The following is a 23,855-nucleotide window of genomic DNA, read 5'->3' on the forward strand; positions in this document are numbered from 1 at the left end:
GTTGCTAGCTGTCATAGGTTGGAGTATTCTGTCTATAAATTTCAGTATTCGTGGCTCACTATGAAAATGTTTTTTTCCCCAGAAGGGTTTGGTTGTGATATACGAGTAACAGTTCGGAGTAACAGCCCCCTCGGTGGGCTCAGCAGATAGATGTGGCTTTGCTATAAGAAAACACACACTCATGCTTTAGTTTACTATCGATTTTCCTCTGGTATTCATTACATCCAAAAATATTTTTAATTACATCGAAAACTACTTCAGTAAGTACTTTAGAGAAACGATTAATGACCATTCAGTCTGTTGCTATTCATAATGGCAAGATGCTTACCAGTGGTTCAGCGAAGAGAGCGAAGGGTTATAGAGCAAAAAACACCAACAAAACTGGTTTCGATACCTGTGGTGAGCACAGCATAGATAGTTCATTGTGTAACTTTGTGGTTAAAAACAACAAAATCTAAGATCATTAGCGTAGTAATTTAAGTTTTCCTCGATGCTATTTTTAAACATAAAGAATAGGTTTCTTTGTAATAGCGATAACACGTGAACCAATTATTCCAAAATTTAGAAAAAAAAAAAAACTTCTTAGCAGCTCCATTGCATAAAGTTTGACAGAGAAAGTAAGTCCAGATTTTGTTTCAATGTATTAGTTAAGCTAAGATTTTATGGTGACATCCGGGACTGAGCAAAAGTGTTAGGACAAGAGAATATTTCGTAGTTTTCATTTTATTCCATGGTATTATGGAATGTAAATTTCAACACTATGGTAATACTCCACTGATTATTGTTGACAACTGAATGAACCAGGGTGAGAATACTTGTAATTCTTTATAATTCTCGTATAGTTGTACCAAGGGTATGTCATAAGGGTTCTGCTTAAATGAACATACTGATAATATCTGGGGTCTGAAATAACTGTTATGGTACCTCATGCAGTTTCATTGTAAGGTAGAAATAAGTTAGCAAGGAATTAGCATATGGTACTTGTATGTGCTAGAAGAAATCAATTTAATAGCACTCCACAAATACATCATGAAAAAGTTTTTAATATATTAAGTGTTTTTTGTTTTTTTATGCCACAGCTCAGAAAACATGTTGAATTATCACTAGAGCAGAGAGTTTGCATAAAAGCTTTATTTAATGCTGGTTGGACTATCTGATAAATTGCTGCAAACTTGAAATGCACCCCAAACACTATCAAGCACACCCTAGATCGTGAGGTAAATTTACAAAAGGGAGAGGCAGAACACCTAAACTCGGTGATACTGACGTTAAGTGTCTTCGTTTATATAGCCTTGAGGTCTGAAGGAAGTCTGCCACTGACCTCAAGCATGAAATAAACAACCATGTGCCAAATGACAGAAATGTGTCTAGATCTACAGTATCAAAATGACTCAACGAGAATGTAATATTTGGTTGTGTAGCAATTAAAAAATTACTTCTATTGTCAAGAGACTGAAACTTGCTAAAAAATTTAAAACTGGACTGTTGATGATTAGAAAAAGGTATTATGGATGGATGAATCCAAGTTTGAAACATTTGTTTCAAAATGTAGGTTGTCTTTCATGTGGAAGAAAAGGGAAAGATACCTCAGTGCATAACATTACTGTGAAGCAAGGGGAATGCAGTATGTTGGTTTGGAGGAGTTTTTATGTTGGGGTGACAGACGATATTCGCAAAATAGATGAAATAATGGACCAGTCCAAGTAGCATCAGCTACTGGTCAGTCATGATAAATCCAGTGTTTTGCGTATTGTTAGCCAAGAATTCTGCTATCAAGAAGATAATGACATCAATCACTTATCCAACTTAAGCAGAAATTACTTAGCTGAGAAAGAAGCTGCTAGAGTCATTCAAATGATGCAATGCCCCCCACAGATCCTTTATCTCAATCCAGTTGGGCAGATCTAGGATTTGATTGATAAAAAAGTTAAAAAATTAAAATTTATTCCTAAAGAAATTTTATGAGAATGTATTAGAGGACACTGATTAAATATGTTGTAGAAAATTCCTGAAAGATTGCAATTATTAAAGCAAAAAGGGATAACGCAGATTATTAGCTGTTTGCTGAACTCAAGCACTTTCACTAAGTTTTTGTTGTACTATATTTGAATACTAATAAATTTTTTTATGTTTCACGTGTGATTTATCTTCCATTGTTCTTTACAAATAGGCTGAAATCTAATTTTTACTTTGTCCTAACACTTCTGCACAGTGCTATATAAAGCTTATTTAGAATAGCCTCAATTTATCATCTAAATCACATACAGAAGCTATAACATGAAAGGTCTTTTCTCAACCACTTGAATAATACTGAACAAGTTTTCCCCTAAGATACCATCAAACTTGAAATAGATAGATTGCGTTAACGTCTTAGTGAGAATTCTCGCCATAACCAAAGAAAGTTGTTACGTACACCTTGTCTTCACTTGGATCATATACAACATGTCAATCAATTTTCTTCAAAATTAGAGAGTGATGTATTTTCTTTTTCATAAAAAGAAGTGATTGAGTTGAATTCTGGTGCACAAGTAAAATTTGTAACCCCTTTTTTTTATTGTACTAAAAGAAGTCAGTGCATAACCTCTGGAACAAATCATTCTGAAGGCTTTTTTCTAAACTGCTAGGAGGCTCGAAGCAACAAGCTAGATGTTTTATCCCCCAGGGCCCGGCATGGCCAGGTGGATTAAAGAGTTCAACTCGTAAGCTGAGGATCCCGAGTTCGAATCCCAGTCACACCAAACATGCTCGCCCTTTCAGCCGCGAGGGCATTGTAATGTGACGGTCAATCCCACTATTTGCTGGTAAAAGAGTAGCCCAAGAGTTAGCGGTGGGTGGTGATGAGTAGCTGCCTTCCCTCTTGTCTCACAATGCCAAATTAGGGACGGCTAGCAGAGATAGCCCTCGTGTAGCTTTGCGCGAAATTCAAAAACAAACAATTATCCCCCAAACAACCTATTTATTATTTGTAAAGAATTTTCTGTATTTGAGCTGGTGTTAAAATCCCACATTAACTTAGGACATTTTTTTACTTTTTCCAGTCTTACTTTCAGTTGTTGATTCTCTTGTATCAAAGCACGAAGTTTTGCTTGAAGGCGGATTTTTCTTTCCGACTACATAATACAAACATCAAAGCAACTTTGTACTTGTAAGGTTCCTTTGTAACACTTTGGATTTATTTTTGTCAGTCTGGCTGTTCTTTTCTATACTTCTCACATTTTTGCCATCGATTTACACTTGCTGATGTCATTAACTTTGGCTCATCCGACTGGCATAAATGACGTCATTGCTACACAAGGAAGATAAACCTTTCTCCACTAGTGGTTTGGCTTTACGTTATTACGTAGCCTTGGATCCAATATTGCAGAAACATTAATTTCTTTCTGACGAACACATGGTATAGCTCAAACATTAATTAATTCAGAATGGAATAAGTCAAACTACAGAAGGTTTTTAAATTGAAACTCAAAAAGAAATATTACCAGGAATTCTAGACGAAAGCTTTTAATTGGAGAAAGTTTTACTTAGGATGAAGTAATGAACAGGAAAGAATATTATTAAAATGACACTTAAAAGGATATAATGAAGGAGACTGCTCCTGAAGGATGACAGAAGAAGCAAACTTGTACAAATGTGGAAGACATGGATATTACTTCCAAGACTGTGATGAATAAATTATTGACATCAAGTAAGGTTAAGATATTTTAAGGATAAAGAGAACCCAGTAGTCTCATTAGAAACAAGGAATGTATTGGTTAAAAAGTTATTTCACGAATTAATGGATTTATTCATGGGAAGCATTGGAGTATGTTGGTCGACACTGTTTCTACAGTTGGTTAGACCTAATGCAGTAATTAATAGTGGGAAAATTCATCCAGAGACAAATATAGAAGATGGATTGGTACAATTATAGCAAGCGAACGTGAAGTTAAAACAAGAATAAAATTGAAATTCACTCTCGCCATGGAAAACTTTTATACATGTCACGATGTATGTAATAACTGGCATCAATGAGAAATTCATATATATTAGAACTGACTTCATAAAGAAACATGGATATCATTTTCAAATAACTTTATAGCTTATAACCAAGAAAGAAACCTCTATACATAAACGACAATAAAGCCTTATGAGATAGGTCTTCTAGTGACAACACGGATGGATTGATGGAGTAAAGAAACAGCAAATCTAGAGTGTGACACAGCAGAATTGAAAATAGTAGTAGTCCAAAGCAAAGGCCACCCATCGTGGTTGTCTCTAGAAAGACCACCATTTGTTTAACTTCAGTGGACGGTCTGATCATAATCTGGCTAGGGGATTCGATTCTCATTTCGAGATCGCAAGTTACAATCTCCGCCATCGAACATACTCGCTTTTTCAGCTGTTGAAACATTATGTGATGATCAATCTCACTACTCGTTGTTAAAAGAGTAGCCCAAAATTGGCGCAGGTAGTGTTGACTAGTTGCCTTCCCTCTAGTCTGTTACTACAATGGACGGTTAGCTAGTCGCTAAATTCAAAATAAACCAAAACTATGGAAGATTTCAAACGAAGTAAGTCAATCTGCTGAAGAACTTGTGGTTCGTATTGAAATTACTTCCAGGGATGAAACCACTAGTGGATACCTCGACTTGACGAGAACTTACCTCGTGAAAATACAATTAAAGGACTAGAGGTTTTGCCATTTTCCTAACAAGAACCATAAAAAAAAAAGCCACAAACAATTTGGAGAGTGAAGAGTTTAGTAACAGCAATTCACGAATATAGACTTTGTTTGGTTAATTAGAATTTTAACTGTATTTTATTTATCATATTCATTTAACGATTGTAATGTCTATACGAGGTCTATCTGTGTTAGTCGTGAAAGACTAGAGGGAAGGCAGATAGTGATAATCACCCACTGCTAACTCTTGGACTACTCTTTTACTAACACATATTGAGACTGACCGTATGTTTGATGGGATGGGTGATTCGAACCTGCAATAATGAGTTTGCGAGTCGAGCGCCCTAAACACCTGACTACGGTGGGCCAGTTTTTTTGTGAACAGTAATTTTTGTTAATTGTAAATAGTGACTTTATTAGTAATTCTAATTAAACATAGTATACTATATTTTTATTTGTGTATTAGGAATGTTCATGAGATTTTACAATCCAGTGAATATCTAGTTTTGTAGGCATTGCCGGCGCGACGTATTTTGACGCCCTGTACAAACGCTGACTGTGCAGAACTTCTTCACCCCCCAGCTAATTTTCCGTGAATCATCTGTATGAGGTAACAATGTTATGTATGTTCTATGCTTTGTGCTTTACTACAGGATGCCGATTCTGCCTGACATGGAATTTTTCGCTCGGCTAGCAATCAGCTAATAACCAGAATCAATTTTCTGACGTTCAGTTTTCTTGCCCCCCTTCCCCCATCTTCAAGAACCTGCAGTCTTGTGCAAATACACATGCTATGCCTCTAGTCGCATCGGTCCCCTGCTTGTTGGTTGTTTTTAATAATTAAGTTATTTTTCGTATTGTTTGCTTAAAGAAATTTTGGCTTGATATAATGATGTCGTATGACGTTTGAAAGTTTCGAGTATCTAGATTTGATGTGATGTTTACAGTTTTCGTGACAACTGGGGAAAACAAACAGATCTGAGGCAGTTGCTGCGTCGTTTATCGCTGAGTGTGTTAATCAGACATTTTTGAGTTTGTGTGTCAAGTATAAGAGGATATTCAAGACGTAAGTGACTCTTCAATTTTATTGTTGAATTAGGTCTATCCCTCAATCACTAATAGAAATAACTTATGGTATGAGAATAAGACTGCTTCATTTAATCAGTTAACTAAAAGGAATCCACTACAAACACAAGGGATGCAGACTTTATTAATATTTACACACTTATTGTCAGCAGAATTACTGGAGCCATATCATTAGAAAAGTTTGAATGTAACCTTTGAAACAGTAACACCTGCGGCGACACAGCATGGCCAGCTGATTAGGGCGCTCGACTCGTAATCTGAGGGTCGCGGGTTCGAACCTCTGTCTCACCAAACATGCTTATCCTTTCAGCCGTGGGAGTTATAGCGTGCAGTTTAATCCTACTCTTCGTAGGTAAAAGAGTAGCTCAATAGTTGGCGGTGGGTGATGATGACTAGTTGCCTTCCCTCAAGTCTTTCACTGCTAAATCAGGAACGGCTAGCGAATTTCAAAAGCATACAAACATGGAATAATTTAGTACTTGGATAAAGTGAGGATAATTCTGCTATGTCTGGCGTTATATTGTATGTGATTTCGAAACATCAAAAAGGTAAATAGATCAGGTCTAGTATTTTAGAGAATTGGAAAACTATGTGCGTTTAAATAGTGGTCTAATCTTATACCCTGCCCAAGTACAAAAGTTAAATCAGGTTTCATTTTACCTAATTACCGAAACGCCGATAGAAATACCACACGATAAGAAAGGAAGAAATAAAAAACGAATGTGGTAGATGTAATAACAAGGTATTTAACACATATGGCTGAGGCGTAAATCAAAAACAACAACAAATTCAATGAATTTTGTAATTACATTAGCAAAAACTTGAAAGTAAACTTTATATATACTTTATACTTTAGTTACGTGTAGAGATAGAAAATACAGCACTAGCCAGATGGCGTTTTCTCACTTGTTTTAAAGGATTATATTTATAACAAAAGCCTCGCTACTAAACATAAAGTTCTAGCACAAAATAGAATTACTCTATTATTCGAATATTGCACAAATTTTCAAAACTTAGTTCATATAAATACCAACAAACGTATATGCGAATAAATAATGTAGTCAATGTTTATTTGGTTGCATATTTAATACATAATATATAATACCAGTATAATAAAGCAACATTTGGTGTAAATATATAGTCGGCTTTTAAATACTTTTTTTTTGTAAAAAATGCGTCCTCTTACCTCTGCCTTCAACAAAGATCTTTATGCTAATCAGGATATTTATTAAATTCTTTTTTAAAGCCTTTATTAGAACTTTTTTTTAGAAAAAATTGTTGTTTCGGCTTTCTACGACATTAAGACTGTTTTTCCTTGAAACTTGAGGATTGTTTCCTTTTAATTCTGGGGCTCGGTATAGCTGAGCGTGTTAAGGCGTTCGACTCGTAATACGAGGGTCGCGGGTTCGAGTTCTGGTCGCGCCAAACATGCTCGCCCTTTCAGCCGTGGGGGCATTATAATATGACGGTCAATCCCACTATTCGTTGGTAAAATAGTAACCCAAAAGTTGGCGGTGGGTGGTGATGACTAGTTGCCTTCCTTCTAGTCTTACACTGCTAAATTAGGGACGGTTAGCGCAGATAGCCCTCGAGTAGCTTTGCGCGAAATTCAAAACAAACAAAATCTTCTGATTCTTGGAAGATTAAACGTTTGTCCTATTGAGATAATTTGTAAGATTTTAGGTTAATATTAACTTTTGTAAAGTATGTAGAAGAAATATTAGTCTTTGTAAATTACGATCTTTGTATTTAGGAGAAATAAGAATAAGCTATTAAATGTTAGTGAAAAATAAAAATGTATTTGCGAAATACATTTTTATTTTTCACTAACGAGGACACTATTTTACAAAAGACTTTACAAATGCGATTGAAAATTTTTTTATCTTAATTCACTGAAGTTTTATATTAGAGTGTATGTTAGATAAAGTTGACAGTAGTGTGTTATAAATTTATATAACCTGTACTAAACTTGTAACAAAAGTCATGGAAATGTTATTAATTTCTTCTGAAATTAACAAAATATCAATTGACATCACTATGAAATCACAAATGTTATATAAACTTCCCTCCAAAATTACCCGTTTAATTGCAGTCACAGAGGGAAATTGTAGTAGTATTTTCTCCCTCTATCGTGCCTCTTTATAAGTAACCTTTCAGGTGATACAAGTCAGTCATAGTCGAACTGTTCGTCAACATGTCTATGGACTCTTATTCCAATATCACTTTAAACTGGACGAAGTAGCTCTAATGACTGTACAAAATTCACAACCAAGGAAACCAGTTTTGACAAGCTTAACGTAAAATAAACCAGTACTAGGGATTCTTCGGGTGATGTACGGTTTACATAAACCAGTCTTTATAAAGTACTTACATTAGGTAAACCTCACAAATGGTGCCTATTCACAAGCAGTTATACTGTTAAAGTCATTTAGAAGTTGTAACAAACATAAGAGATAGGTTTAAAATCCTGGTGTTTCAGTCGCTTGGGAAATATTAATATTCTGCTGACATAGAGTGTCTAGGCCTACCGTTCGTACCTAACATGATGTCATCATATAAAGGCAAAAATTAAGGTTTTCCACGTGCATAAATTTAAATAATTTTATTACTCGCCCTGTATTAAAACGAAATATTTTCGATTTAAAAACATATATAAATTAATGCGAAATCTATATGGAAACCAAAGTTCTTAGAGAAATATCGTTCTGCACTTCGACACATATATTAACACATTTTATCGCAGCCTGAGAGTTTTAGAGATTGCGTTTTATTCAGCTTTACTTGACCTTTATATCAGAACATCATGTCAGGTAAGTCACCCCAACATGTCTAAACAACATAACTCGATTGATTTTTTTTTTTTTTACATTTCACTTTTTTAGTTTACAACAACAGTAAAATGTAAGACTTTTGACTGATGTATATGTGTGTGTACATATAATACGTGTATAATCCATGTTATCATCCAAAAGTCATAATGGATAATGTATGTGCCCCCAAAAATGTTGGGAATTTTTCATTTACCAAACAAATTTCGATGCTGACGTCAAACTCGCCAGAGGTTATTTATTTTTAAGGCTTAGGAGCTGAGTGCGTAAAACTACGTCTCAACTCCTACTGGCTTTCCCTGTCTGCAGCCACTTGTAGGAAAGCAGTTACCCTTAATATTTAGATACAACCTTTATTTCTATTCCGTCACCGTTAACCTATTTAATTGGCGTTTTTCTACGCCAGTGGCAGCGCAAGGATATTTTCGTTCGGGGGGCTGAGGTAAACTGTGGGAAGCTTCCCAAAATGCCATCAATATGAAGTATAGATGGTAAATTATAATAATGTCAATACCAAGGCACATTTCAGAAAGGTGTGCTATTTTGAACTGCGTTTTCAATGCAATTTTCATTGGAAACTCATACTCTGATTGATAATTCATTATTACAAATTAGAAATAATATGTTTATGAAGATATGCGTGTATGTAAAAGAGGAAGCTCACCTAAATTCTACCGAAGGTAATACATAATAATAAAGAAAATCAAGATGAGCTTAGATTGAACATTTAATATACCATTAAGAGTAAAGCTACAAATCAAAAGAAATATAACATAAAGACATAGTTTACATAGCAGAAACGAATTATCCCATGTGAAGTTAATACACTCTGAGGAAAAGTAAGGCTATCTTTCATCTTAATGAAGACGTTCAGCTCTACAGATCTATGTCTCTTTGATGTTAATTTTTAAGCAACAACGACGATAGTGTTTTCCATATTTTATGAATATATGTAGGTAACAATATTAGGGGGCTGAAGGGGGCTTGGTTCATTTTGTGGGAGCTCAAGCCCCCCAACCCCCAGCCACCCTTTGGCGCCGCCACTGTTCTACGCTTATGGTACTGAAATCCTTTGCAAAAGATGCTGGATAGGCCATTCAATATATTTATATCTGACAAGAATATTAAAACCCTATTTCGAAGTTTACACATTATATGTGCCAACAACGGTATTTTAAAACCAATAAAAATGTAATGACAAAGTATTTTGACCATAAAACATGCCTTCTCGACATCATATTCCTAAATACTTTGATAATATATTTGTAAAACTTAAGAAAACTTGGTTCCCAATCCTACAATGTTCATGATGTAAACACTGTGAATGAAGGCCAACATATTTCCATTGTTATATTATGATGTAATCGCTTGCTTTGTTATTGTTGTAGGCTACGATTTAAATATTTTAACTTAAACGTTTTATATCGTTCTCTAGGGAGAAGTTGACATAATTGTAATGACGTTTTATGATACCTAGAAATTTCCCGAAAGACTAGCTTGGACGTGACGTCTCGAATTTTCTAATGACTTAAAACATATAAAAATACTAGTTACCTGTTCTGTTACAGTATTGTGTATGGCTCCTGAGTTAGGGTGGGTTGAACAGTATGTAATAAAGGAAATTTAAGGAGTAACTAACTGTTAAATTTTGAGAGATAAGCCTATCACTTGGTTATTGTTAATTCATGAAACTGCGCAAGATATAAAACTCTCCTTTGAAGTAATAAAATTTGCTTTTCGTTAAGTGAACTGTTATTACAGTATTTTTACTGAGTAATAAGAGATAACTCAATCAATGACAGAAACAACATTAATCTAAAGAGTGGAATTATTTTTACTTTTTTTTTTGTAGTAAAATTACTGAGACTACCTACTACTTTACCGAAATTTGAACTGCAGACAACATTAGTCTGATAAATACACTCCCTAACCGATGCGCAGATCCAATGAAACTGGACAAACAATTGGAAAGTTAAACGTTGGAACGATAGGCTCAGAGTACAACCATAAATTTTCGTTAGAAATAAACCATACTGTACATATAAGTTTAATCAGCTGTCAAAATAACATTGCAGAAAAGTTGGAGTGTATCAAACATGTTGTTTAATAGGTGCAACATATAAATATTAGAAAGCGATTTATTTGTTGCTACGCCCACAACTACACAATGTTCTATGTATACTCTGCCCACCCTGAGTTTCAAAACTCAATTTTTAGCGTAATAAGTCTTCAGACTTTCCGCCGAGCCCACTGAGGGGCAGAAGCTTATAAGTTGAAGCAAAAACACACATATCTCACTTTTTTGATGTTTTGCAGTTTGATGTTTTCATTTCAGTTTTGTAGAAACTATGAACTTTGTGATAAAAAATAAAAATCTATTGTGTGTAATCTTACATATAACTTTTCTATACCAGTAAAAACAATAAATCAACATTGTTGAGTTTCTTATTTAAAAAAAAAATCACTTCATTTAACTTTTTTTTTTTTGCAAAATGGTGTTTGTGACAAAATTTAATAGGTATTTTTCTATTTTGTAGAATAAATATTTTCTCACCATTTTATATTACAAGTTTGAATGATAGGTGTGATCGAGTGAGAGGTATTTTTGGACGAATAACGTGAACATGGATATCGTCCAGAAGTGATATTGGTTTTTCTTGAGTAAACTTCTAAAATGTTTCTACCAAGAAGTGTGTAGATCATCTATCCATCAAAAGATAACCAAGCTGACAACTAAATGTAAATTGTCATTGTGAATTTGTTAGAAAGGAGAAAAAGAAGTTCGTTATAAGAACATTTTATCCTAATAGTAAATTATAGAATATGTTAAATATATACTATAGGAAAGACTCTTAGAGTTATTCTATTTTGCAGCGTGGTAAAATCCTAATGGTTACCAGCTTATTAGTTTCTTTTCTAACTAAATCAAGAACAGTTTTTTATTTATTAGCTTAAAATAACCCGTATTAAAAGTTAACTATTATTGTGTGACGCTTATCAATAATAGTTTATTTGAATTTCGTGCAAAGCTACACAAGAGCTATCTGCGCTCGCCGTCCCTAATTTATCAGCGTAAGACGAGAGGGAAGGCAGCTAGTCATCACCACCCACCGCCAACTCTTCTTTTACTAACAAATAGTGGGATTGACCGTAATACTGTGACGCTCTCACGGCTTAAAGGCGAGCATGTTTGGTGTGACAGGGATTCGAGCGCTCTAACCACCTGGCCTTATCCCGAATGAACTCTACTGCACTTTGAAACTTTAGATACACCCGAGACAAGAAAGTGTTTAATTATAAGTTGAATTCCCGTCATATTACGGAAAATAATGTTTATTTTTTCTTTTCAAAAATGTGTCTAAAAATGTTTAATGAACATGTTTTCTTAAAAATACGTATAATCTAGAAACAATATATTTATGGAGAATGACTACTCTATTTCCATGTATTTCACGAAAACGACACTTTTTTAACTTATACTTGGTCATCTCCTTTGAATATCGACTTCTGTATACTTTAAGGTAATGTTCAAATTTTCTACTTGATAAATTCTTACATTCAGACTGTATGACCCTGCAGTGAATTTTATTAGGAATTTCAGGGTGTTTTTTGTTAGCCTGCTGAGCTGAAGAAGCGCACTTTAATTTGGGCATTTTTTTAAAAATTTAAATGTGCTGCGGGTAATACATGCGGATTATTGTTGAGTTGTATCGAAGTTTGGTATAAGAAAAAAAATGGTGCTGTTTCGTTGATGTGTCTCTTTGATAATCATTCAAATGTAATCGACAATTTCGGCCAGTTATTATGATTTTTGTGTGCCAGCAATACCAAGTGTGGCGCGTGCGTTACAAATATCGATTCTATTACTCTAAAATCTGATTATATCCTCAAAGCAACCAATCGTCCGGTTTATTGTCGCGGCAGAAAGTTGTGCATTAATCGGTACCGCAATAGTCGAAATATCGACGCGATAGACGGAGAGACAGATGGCTTTGTCTTTATATAATAAATTATGTTTACGTGATTTTGAAACCCCTTTAACACTTAAGCAGCAGCCATCATCATTTGATGCTACCACCTACAACATTCTCGTTGGTTAAAGGTTAAATTAGGAAAACTCTAATGTTTGGGTGAACATTTCACAAATACCAGGAACTCTTTTTTTTTTTATATACTAACAGTCTAGCACAAGAGACCATTTTGTAACCATGATCACACAAGTATAGCAGACTATTACGTAATGTGATCAGATAAATGCAACACACCCATTCCGTAACTGTGATCAGACAAGCAGAGCAACACCACTATGTAACTAGGATGAGTATAATCTGTTACGGATTAAAGCTTGGGCAATAATCAGTGGCCTGAGGGGAGACGTACAGAAATGATAAAAAAATTAAAGTCACATGAAAATCATAAATATATTATTATGTTAATCCTCTCAATATAAGATCGATTTCAGGTACCGAGTACGTGACCATTTTGAACTACATCGCATTTAGTTTTCATACAATATGTGCATATCTTCACAAAGTTTGGTATGCGTTTATCAAACGTTGCAAGTAATTTGTACACAAAACAATTAGTGTTTTTATTGAAGTATTCTCACTAAAGATTTATCCATTAATAGACGTAGTCAGTTTTCTTATTAGTCCGAGTACAAAGTTTGAAAAACCAATTGTAGAGTCTTTAAAACCTCCTAAATAAACTTAAAACGTTTTTACAAACTTCATATTTTATCTGCTATTTTTCTACCCTAACTGTTTACAGAGCGAGTAAATTTAACCGACTTCGTAATCACAAAAATTTGAAATAGCTCTTAATCACTCGCTTTCTTTCTTTCCAAAATGACTCGAAATTGTAACAAGAAACTACATTTGTTTATCCTAAAGAGTTATTAACTCGTAACAGTATAAGTCTATTTATACTTAAATTTTATTGTTTTATTACCCTTTGAGCCGTGTCTAACCTCTATCGGGGCCATTAAAAGTCATAAATCACTGGCAAACGTGCAGCTTATGCTACATTCTGAAATTAAAATACGCACGAGCTACTTACAATCGTATCTCGTGAAAATTTTCTATTGTATTATTGTTATTATTTATTTTACCTGATTTAACTTTAAATAATTTAAATACTTGAAGATAAGAGAACAAGGCTTGACGAATTTGAAGGCCGAGGCGTTGAACTATGTGATCATAGTAGGAATAGTTCATTTCAGAAGCAACCGTCGCCATGGTGACTGAGATTCAGATTTCATACTATCGCCAAAAATAAATTCAGAAGTTTTTCATCGTAGTCGACCAACGTTTTACTACACTGAAATACCGTCTTGATGTATATTTGGATTTTGCTATCAAATTTGGATTACTTTCTAAATTATCACCTCTTTCGTATCATATAAGAAATCGGTCAAACCACAAAATAAATTGTCCGTTCTTTTATTGATGATGTTGAAACTGAGATAGAAAATAAATTGATCGAGTGTTTCACATTGGCAATTCATAAAATCTAACTTAACAGAATCAGTGGAGTTAAGAATATTCTTCCTTCTCCATAGATACGCCATTATCAAAACATTTTCTTATGTTGAGATAGCGCTGAGAATATACTTGTCCATGATGAGATTACAACTGCAACGGGTAGCGAGCTTGTTCCAAATTCAAATAAATAACAAAATTACTTCAGAACAAGACAAAGTTGACTACAAAGCCTGTCTATAATTACCATGGAATGTGACATACTTCGAAATGTAGACTTTTTGAAACTCAATGATAAGTCCAGTTAAGATAAATCAGAAAGAAAAAAAGGTTCTAGCTATATGCATGTATATGCACGTTCTAATCAAGTTGTCTTCATGGTCGTTAATGAGCGAATAAAATGTTTTTTCATGCGTTTATGGTTTGCCTATATCGCTTCCAGTGTTACAAAGCTGTGTATATTATTGAAAAGCATTTACGTGTATATGCTTAATATTATGATTTTGACAGAAGCTGATTCCATTCTCCTACTGTCCGGCACCCGAACCACCTTCAATCTGTCAATGGGTGTACTGTTTTATTTCTAGCTGCTAAATGAATGATATTTTATCGACAATTTTCATTAATTTAATTTCCTAAAAGTAAGACATTAGAAACTGATTTTTTGTCAAACTCAACTATTGTTACTAAAAAAAGTGAAGCAATACTTGACGTCGTTAATGGACTACGTCACGATGTCGTTTAAAACTTCACCAACAGTGATAGAAATAGTTCGTCAGCGTAGAGTTTGATTCGAATTTCGCTCAAAGCTTCTCGAGGTGTGCCTGCGTTAACCGTCACTAATTTATCACTGAAAGACCAGAGTGAAGGCAGCTAGTCTTCATTGCTCCTCGCCAACTCTAGGGCTGCTCTTTTACAAACGAACAGGGAGTTTAACTGTCATTTATAACACCCCCATGGCTGAAAGGGCGAGCATGTTTGACAGAATGGTGATTTTTCGTTAACTTAAAAACAACGGGGATTCAAACCCGTGAACTTTAGATTACGAGTCAAACACCCTAACTGTTTGGCCTTGCAGTTTATAGAATAACACTCTCGTTATGTGTTTATGTAATGTTGGTTTCTTTACTCCTTAGGCAAATCCAAATTAAAATCGTATGTACATTAACTCCAGTTTTGTTCAGAACGATAAATTTATTTCGATTTAAGGATGTTGTTTGAAATAATTAACGATCATTGATTTTGTAAGTGGTTTTACCAATATAAAATAAAGTAAAAAGACCTCAGCATAACAGGAACTGTATCACACAATATCTTAAGGGTTGGACACCGTAAGTCTACGGACTAAAATCCAGGGCTTGATTCCTCGTGATGGACGCCTAATGTGGCTTTGTTCTAAACAAACAAGCGAATATACAAATATTGCAAAAACAAAACAGAATAAAGAGCACAAAGCCGTAACGTTATTAAAAGTTTTGGAGAAACTAAATATAAATAACAAACACTAGAACAATATTAAGTCGTACGAAGATTACATGCTGTTAAGAGAAGGAAGGAATTCGGTTTCAGACTTGGCAGTAGTAAGAATTCTAAAGTGCGATATATTGATCGAAAGTTCTGTATGTCCATTACACTGACATATTGTGGAGTGAGAAGGACTGTTGATTCTTCTACCTATGTTGACCGATAGTCTCTTACGTTCATGCGCTCATACGTACATCTAAGTTAAGATGGCGCTTCGTTTCGCTAACACAGGAGCCCTTACAGTCTCCGCACTGTATGAATAAACAAGTTATGAGTAGTGGAGGTGAGAAAAAGTGATAGCTAAAGATCCGTGAAATTCTGATGGTTGTTAATGTGAAGCCGTTTTTTGAGCCAACATAATTCGTCTTTTTTGTTTCACCTCAATTTGTAAGTTCGTTCTCTTCTTTCTCTAGATATTGCTAGTTTTTCACACAGTGTTCTGTTATGATTGTTAGTAGAGCATTTCTCAATAGTAGTGGGCACTTTCTCGTAATAAGAGTCTTATTAGTAACAGTGTTATTCGTATAAACTGTAACAACAGGGTTAAAGTTGTAATAATAAGTGGTACACCACTGGTTAGTAGTAATAAAGGTTCTTTGTTGTAACAACTGTGAGATGCAGTACAATAATATTATTGAGAATTTTTTTCTGTAACATTAAAGTTAACGTTGTGAAAAGCAATACAAAATATTTATTAGAACACATATTTGTTGTTCTTTCCTGCAACAATAATATGATGGTTCTGATGAACACTAGAACAATGTTCATTTGCTGCAACAATGAGAACAAATTTTTAATGATAAATACAGGAATCTTTATCACTAGAAGATTATTTGCTGTAACAGTAAAGATAAAGCTGTGATTAACGGTTGAGCAATGTTTAGCAGAATATTCTTTGGTGCAACATTAAGATTATGGTTTTGATGATCAGCCTAAGAATGTAGATCTGCTAGAAGATTATTTGCTGTAGCAATAAGGTTCAGGTTGTGAGGAACAGTACAACAGTGTTGCATCATTACACAACAATACAATAATATTAGGGATGTAATAAGTAGCACATTAATGCTCATAACGAGGAAATTCCTTGCTGTAACAATAAATATTAATATTGAGGTTTTCATGGCAAGCTTTACAACACTTTCATCTATAAAGAGTTCTATGTTGTAATAATAAGAGCTAAGGTAAGATTGAAAAACATTGTTGATGGTCAGCCGTCCACACCACGGAATTTTGGGATGTAGTTTTGGAAATTAGCCCAGAATACTCTTCTTCCAAATTTTACTCATGTAAAAACAATTAAATGAAAAATATGAAGGAAACACACAATATTTAAACCTAGAAGCAGAGCACGTGCTAAAATGATAAATTTACAAATGGGTTGAATATAGCCCTTGATCGATTTTTACCATTTAGTTTTTTAATTATGTATATTAAAAAGTAAATAAATAAACACTTTCTGATTTTTGATATACTTTGTGCTTCTGAATGCCCTTAGTGCATTCATGTTATCATCTTGGTTTGAATATAGCACGTGTAGCATAAATGATAATTTGTTTTTGGCACTCGCTAGAGTCCTTGAAAACGAAAAAATGCAAGAAAATGCGTCCATTTTATCTGCATAAAAAGGACACAACAGTAACAAAACTTCATCATTTTATCTTGCCTTTCAGGTGTGAATTATATAGAAAATAACCACAAAACTACTATACCAAGTGAAGTTTGTATTTAGATACCAACAACTCCAGTGTACTGAAATTTACAGAAATCCAAAAGTCTGAGAAAAATCTTCATTCAAACAGTCTTTACAAAAATGATACAGATCTTTTCGAGAAGAAGCTTTAATCAAACAACCTTCATCATGGTATTTGTTTAGAACACGCATTAAGTTGTGTCGAATATTGTTTTTAAGTGTTTCTTTTGTCGGCAGAGTTCGCGATTTTTTTTTCAAATGTGTAAGAAACAGTTTAGCTCACCTGACATTTATAATCGTCTTCTTACATTGCGTTTCTATAGTAATCAAACCGGACAAACCTTTGTTTGTTTAGTTCAGGTGTTACTTAACTGTTGATTAATATTGTTAATGGTTTGTTTGGTTTGTTTTGAATTTCGCGCAAAGCTACACGAGGGCTATCAGCGCTAGCCGTTCCTAATTTAGCAGTGTAAGACTAGAGAGAAGGCAGCTAGTCATCACCACCCACCGCCTAACATTATGACGCTCCACGTCAGAAAGGGCGAGCAAGTTTGGTGTGACGGGGATTCGAACCCGTGACCCTTGGATTACGAGTCGAGTGCCTTAACCACCTGGCCATGCCGGGCCTAATATTGTTAATGCCATAGTAGTTCAGCAGTACATTATTGATATTTATCGTTGAAAACATGTTACAAATTAATAATTAACTTGTCGTATTTCCTGCGAAAACATGCATTATACCTATGGTTTGGATAATTTTAATTCAAATAAATAAAAAGAAACAGGTGTATATAATACCAGAATCTCTGATAACCAAGTACATCACGGTAATAAAATGTTATACTTGTTTTAATGTTCTCGAAAAAAAAAACATGTTTAATTCAGTTCAACTTTGTTCATATACTAGATAACAGAATATGTTCTAAGCAAGTAAATTTTTTTAAACTAGAATCAATTTAGTAAATGGAAAGGAGATACAACAAAGGAAGAAATAGAAAATTGTTATTCAAGGTATGTATCTCTAGCAGGAAAGAAGTATAAAGAATTAAATAAATAAAACCAATATACATAAAGACCCGGCATGGCCAGGTGGGTTAAGGCGTTTGACTCGTAATCCTAGGGTCGCGGGTTCGACCCAACATGCTCACCTTTTCAGCCGTCGGGGCGTTATAATGTGATGGTTAATCCTATTATTCATTGATGAAAGAGTAGCTCAAGAGTTGGCGGTGGGTGAAGATGACAAGCTGCTTTCCCTCTAGTCTTACACTTCTAAATTAGGGACGGCTAGCGCAGGTAACCCTCGAGTAGCTTTGCTCGAAATTAAAACAAAAAACAAACCAATATACATAAAATAGATAAAAAAAGTTACAGCATGTAACATATTTTATTACAATAGCTGATAGTTATAAACAAACACATCATTTAAAACATTAATATTAAATTTATTCACTATATTAAATGACACTTGTTTCTTAGTTAGTATAACTAATGTATTTTCTAAACTTTTCATAATATTCTTTATAACAATATTTCTCAGCTGGATTTCCCAGATGACTTCCACTATCCTCATAAGAATAAATAAACAGTTCATAACAAACGTGATATATGCACCTCTCGAACACCTCGAGGCTACTCTGGAAACCAACTTGTGACAACCATTTGAGAAATACTGCTTTATAGAGACAGGCTAAATTAATATTACTATTTTCAGTGCTATAAATTCTATTTTATCATCCAAAATTAATAACTTTTGACACATAAAATAATGCTTTCTCTTTCAGGGCCTGGTGGTTAGGGCGCTCGATTTGTAATCTGTACATCGTGGGTTCAAAGCTCGTTCCTCGAACATGCTCCCTCTTTCAGCCTTAAGAGTGTTAATAACATTATGGTCAATCCCACTATTCTATAGTAGAAGAGTGGCCCAAGAGTGTGTGGTGGGTGATATTGATTAACTGCCTTCCTCTAGTCTGTTGCTGCTAAATTAGGGACGGCTAGCACAGATATCCCTCGAGTAACTTCTTGCGAATTTCAAACCAAACGTAACTTTTTCCTTTATATAGGCTGCAGTGGCTCTACCTTTTTTCCTTTGAACTTTTGAAAATAAGCAGAGTAACCTTGAATATTAAATAATCATCCTTAAGCCTCGTGTCTACGAATAAAAGTAAAATGAAATTTTATATGCTGGAAGTCCTGTAATATTTCACCCATATTCTGTTTGAGACTTATTGCATTTATATAATAAATTGACAAATTAGTAGAATTGCCTAATTTGTTTTCCATTTGATCAATTTCATTACAAACACTTGTATTATCAAAATATAAATATAAATTGTTGTAAATATTTAAACTAGACTGGACAGGAGAAATGTTGCTACTGGAAAAAACTCAAATGATTGGGAGTAATTCAATAGTCCTGATTTCAACCATCTGGTCAGAATTTGTCCGTGTTTTTAGATTTTGATTGATTACAATATCTGAATATTTTGTCAGCACTATGAGAAATACTATGCAATCAAGTTAGTACGATAAATCTATGCTGTGAAATTAAGTTTACTTGGACAGTATAATGGGGAAAGGCATACATTTTTGATAACTTCAAACAATGAATGTAATGTATTGGTGTAAAATTCCAAATATATTGTTCATATATGCTGTTTGTTTTTGAAAAAATTGTAGCGAATTGCACCATTTTTACTTCATGGTTATACTCATCTGATCTGCCCGGTAACCTCGAAACCCTTAAGTGCTCAGTTTGCTAGAACATTCGAGAATTCCCTCCAATGAGTACAAAAAAGGCGAGTCAGGCGCCTCTCTCACCAACTCAGTTGATCGCTTCACCTCACTCCATACGCAGTCAAATCAAAGTCCGATTTTCTTTCTTGCATTATACTTCTGATATAATCAAATTCTGCGAAGTTTGTTTTTCAAAATCTTTTAAACTCTAATTCTGTAAACACAATTTTTTTATATTTCTGTAGAAAATCATTTGAAATAGTGGCTGCATCCAGTTCAAGTAGTCTGGAAGTACAAAAATCACCCAAACAGTTTCTGTTACACTTATGGAAAGTATATTAGTGTTTCACGAAGGAAAAACATCACATGTTTACTACCACTATTTTGGGTTTAAAATTGATGACCAAGAAAAACATTTGGCTCCACAAGTATTGTACAGTTTATACATCTGACTCGACACAGTGGCTGAGAAGAAGAGAGCAAGTATGCCATTTTCAATTCCCATGATATGGTGCGAGCCTAAAGACCATCTAATGGACTTTGGGGTAATTTGATGGTGCTGATTTCAAACATCTGTTCAGAATTTGTCCATCATCTCTAGAGTTTGATTTATTATAATATCTTAACATTTAATCAACACTATGAGAAATGTATGACTAATATTTCTGAATATTCAGGCAACACTAAGCAATGCATTAAATATCCAGATACTTAACCTGTTACGAAACAAGGGCTTTATAGGGATGGTCTTCCAGTTCCACATACACAAGTGTATTGGAAATCAGGAGAGTTATCTTGCAAAGATGGTAATGAATGAACCTTGTAAACTTCATCTAGTGATTCTTTTCCTAAGGCACATCAACATAAACAACCTCATCTGGTCAGACAAGAAGAACTAAATGATCTAATTCGTGATTTGTCTCTATCAGAGTAGCATGGAGAAAGATTTGGCTCTCGTTTACAATAAGGTAATTTATTAACTTCAGAAACAAAAGTTACAATTTACCAAAGTCACCCTCGAAGTCTTGCTTCTCACTAAGCATGCATGATACTTTGTACTTCCTTATAAATGTATGTTGATGCACTTATGGAAGAATTAAGTACTAAACGTCATACTTAAGAATGGAGACATTTTATTGACTCATATAAATTTATTTTGGAAACTTCACGTTTAGATACCAGAAGCACTAATTCATTGGTTCTAGTCACTCTTGTGGTGAACATGACAGACACTTAAGAAAACATGTGTATTATACCTGAGGACAGGCCTGACGAGAGGGAGGTCAGTGGGTCTACAATCCCGGGGCCCCGGATCAATTAGGAGACCCGGAGAAATATGGTATAAAGAATAATGTATTCTATTTTTCATAATACACTTAAGGAAAACTTGCAGTACTGCAGGAAATCGATTTGCCCCAAAAATGTAAATTCTCAACACATTTGGCTTCCGCCCACCAGAAAAACTCTTCAACGCTCATGAATGTACCATAAATTTATAAATCCTGACTTCAAAAAGGCGCCCAGTGACATAATTATCCCCAGGGCCCGACCTGCATCTTGAGGCCCCTGCTTGAGGGCGTCAAATATGATCATCATTGGTGAAACATATGTGGTGATTTGGCCCGGCATGGCCAAGCGCGTAAGGCGTGCGACTCGTAATCTGAGGGTCGCGGGTTCGCGCCCGCGTCGCGCCAAACATACTCGCCCTCCCAGCCGTGGGGGCGTTATAATGTGCGGTCAATTCCACTATTCGTTCGTACAAGAGTAGCCCAAGAGTTGGCGGTGGGTGGTGATGACTAGCTGCCTTCCCTCTAGTCTTACACTGCTAAATTAGGGACGGCTCGGTGCAATGGGCTGACAACCTACTCACTTAAATAAGCGATTGCGGCCCTATGTTCCTTGATGGAATCGAGTGGTGAATGAATGAACGAATGATGAATGTGGTGATTTAAAATTTATTGCACTTCTGCTAAACCTGTAGAAATGCGCATATCAAATATTGTTACTTTTTGTGTCATTGGGACAGCCGAAATGATAAACATCATTTCATAAAGAAAAAATGGCCTTTGAGAAAGAATTATATATCAGAAAAACAGAATATCGAATAAAAACCTTTAGTGTGTGTGTGTGTGTGTGTGTGTTCGTATAGCAAAGTTACATTGGATTATCTGCTGTATCCACTGAGGGGAATCGCCCCCCAGATTTTAGTATTGTAAGTCTGAAGACTTACCTCTGAAACCTTTAGTGAATCCTCAAAATGCGTTTCTGCCTCATTCCATCTTAAACTGGGACTCACAAAATTTTTCAAAAGAAATGAATAAATATGTTAATGGATTCAGGTACCTGTCGGACAAGTTAAAAAATCATGAAGTAAAAATGAAGAGACATATCTTTGATGGGCCACAGATTAAGTGCTGGTGAATGGTGATTTCTAAATAGTATTCAATCAGAAAGAACTTGCTGCCTGGAACTCCTTCAAAATGTTTATCAAAAACTTCTTAGGAAATCGCAGAGATGAAAAGCATACTGTAATATTGTCCCACGCTGGTACAACGGTAAGTCCACGGATTTACAACGCTAAAATCAGGGGTTCGATTCCTCTCGGCGGACTTAGCAGATAGCCTAATGGGGCTTTGCTATAAAAAAACACACACATACACATACATACTAAAATGTTTGATGATATCTTCGAAAACTACAAGAAAATGAAGTCTAGTATGTTACTAAAGATGCTTCTCACACCCATTTAGATTTCCTTTCAAATGATTTATGTATAGTGAGTAATTATCATGGCGAACGCTTTCACCATGATATTTCTACAATGGAACAGTGATATCAAGGATGATGGAATCTGCGAAAGTGGAAAATTACTGTCGGTTCTTACAGCATTAAACTGAGAACGAACACAAAAAGCGAAACAAGTAAAGCAGATATTTTGTAAAAAAAAACAAAAAACACCCTGATGAAAGTTTTGAACATAATCTAAATACATTTTCAGTGTATAATGTTATTATACTAATTACTTTTATAAAGTGGCATTTTTATCATGTTTTGTTTTGAATATTCTTTAATGTACTTTTAAATGAATAAAGTTGTTAAAGAAAACGCTGTTTCCATGATGTATAAAATTCTGAATAAATCTATCATAACTTAAAACTAGAGGTGATCATTAATTTCAACATGGTTTTAGAATCAGCATCGTCAAATTACTCAGAAACAGTTACTTTTTTTTTCTAGTAGCAGAGTAACTTTTGCTGTTGTTGCTAAGTGTTATTGACCATTATTAAAATTAAAATATGAGTACAATGCAATATTTTAAGATCATTTTAGTTTCTTATGTGTATAACATTCGTTGATTATTCCTTTCTGATAAAAATATCCCATTATTATTCCATAAGAATTCATATTATTTTACTTTGAATATTCCTCACCTTGTAAAATGGATCTTGAAACATGGCGATAAATGTGTGCATATATATATATATGATATACATAAATACACACGCTATTATTTTCTAACATTAAATATTCTTTACTTACACCCTTTATTTTTGTATTAAATATTAATATTTAGTTCTATATAAAATTACAACTACGTTATACATTATGAAATAAATATAATGGTTCAGTATATGTCGCCACATCTGATCATACCCTATTTGATTAGGCCCGGTGGTTAAGGCACTCGACTCGTAATCTAAGGGTCGCGAGTTCGAATTCCCGTCGCAGCAAACATGCTAGCCCTTTCAGCAGTGGGGGCATTATAATGTGACGGTCAATCCCACTATTCGTTGGTAAAAGAGTAGCCCAAAAGTTGGCAGTGGGTGGTGATGACTAGCTGCCTTTTCTCTAGT

General features: G+C 34.6%; 1 protein-coding gene across 3 annotated transcripts in view; it reads left to right on the forward strand.

The window, feature by feature from the left end:
• The first annotated feature begins 4,719 nt into the window (after positions 1-4,719).
• The window catches only part of LOC143222270 (plasma membrane calcium-transporting ATPase 2-like), a 251,808-nt gene continuing 232,672 nt past the window's right edge, over positions 4,720-23,855 (forward strand). For 2 of the 3 annotated variants that reach the window (XM_076448542.1, XM_076448543.1), the window contains exon 1: positions 15,782-15,965. The gene's annotated coding sequence lies outside the window, so the exon portion shown is untranslated. Of the gene's footprint in view, positions 5,727-15,781; positions 15,966-23,855 lie in introns of those variants that run through there. The other variant, XM_076448541.1, reaches the window with a different exon arrangement.

Source organism: Tachypleus tridentatus, chromosome 8, assembly GCF_004210375.1.
Source record: "Tachypleus tridentatus isolate NWPU-2018 chromosome 8, ASM421037v1, whole genome shotgun sequence".
In the NCBI taxonomy this organism is placed as follows: Eukaryota; Metazoa; Arthropoda; class Merostomata; order Xiphosura; family Limulidae; genus Tachypleus; species Tachypleus tridentatus.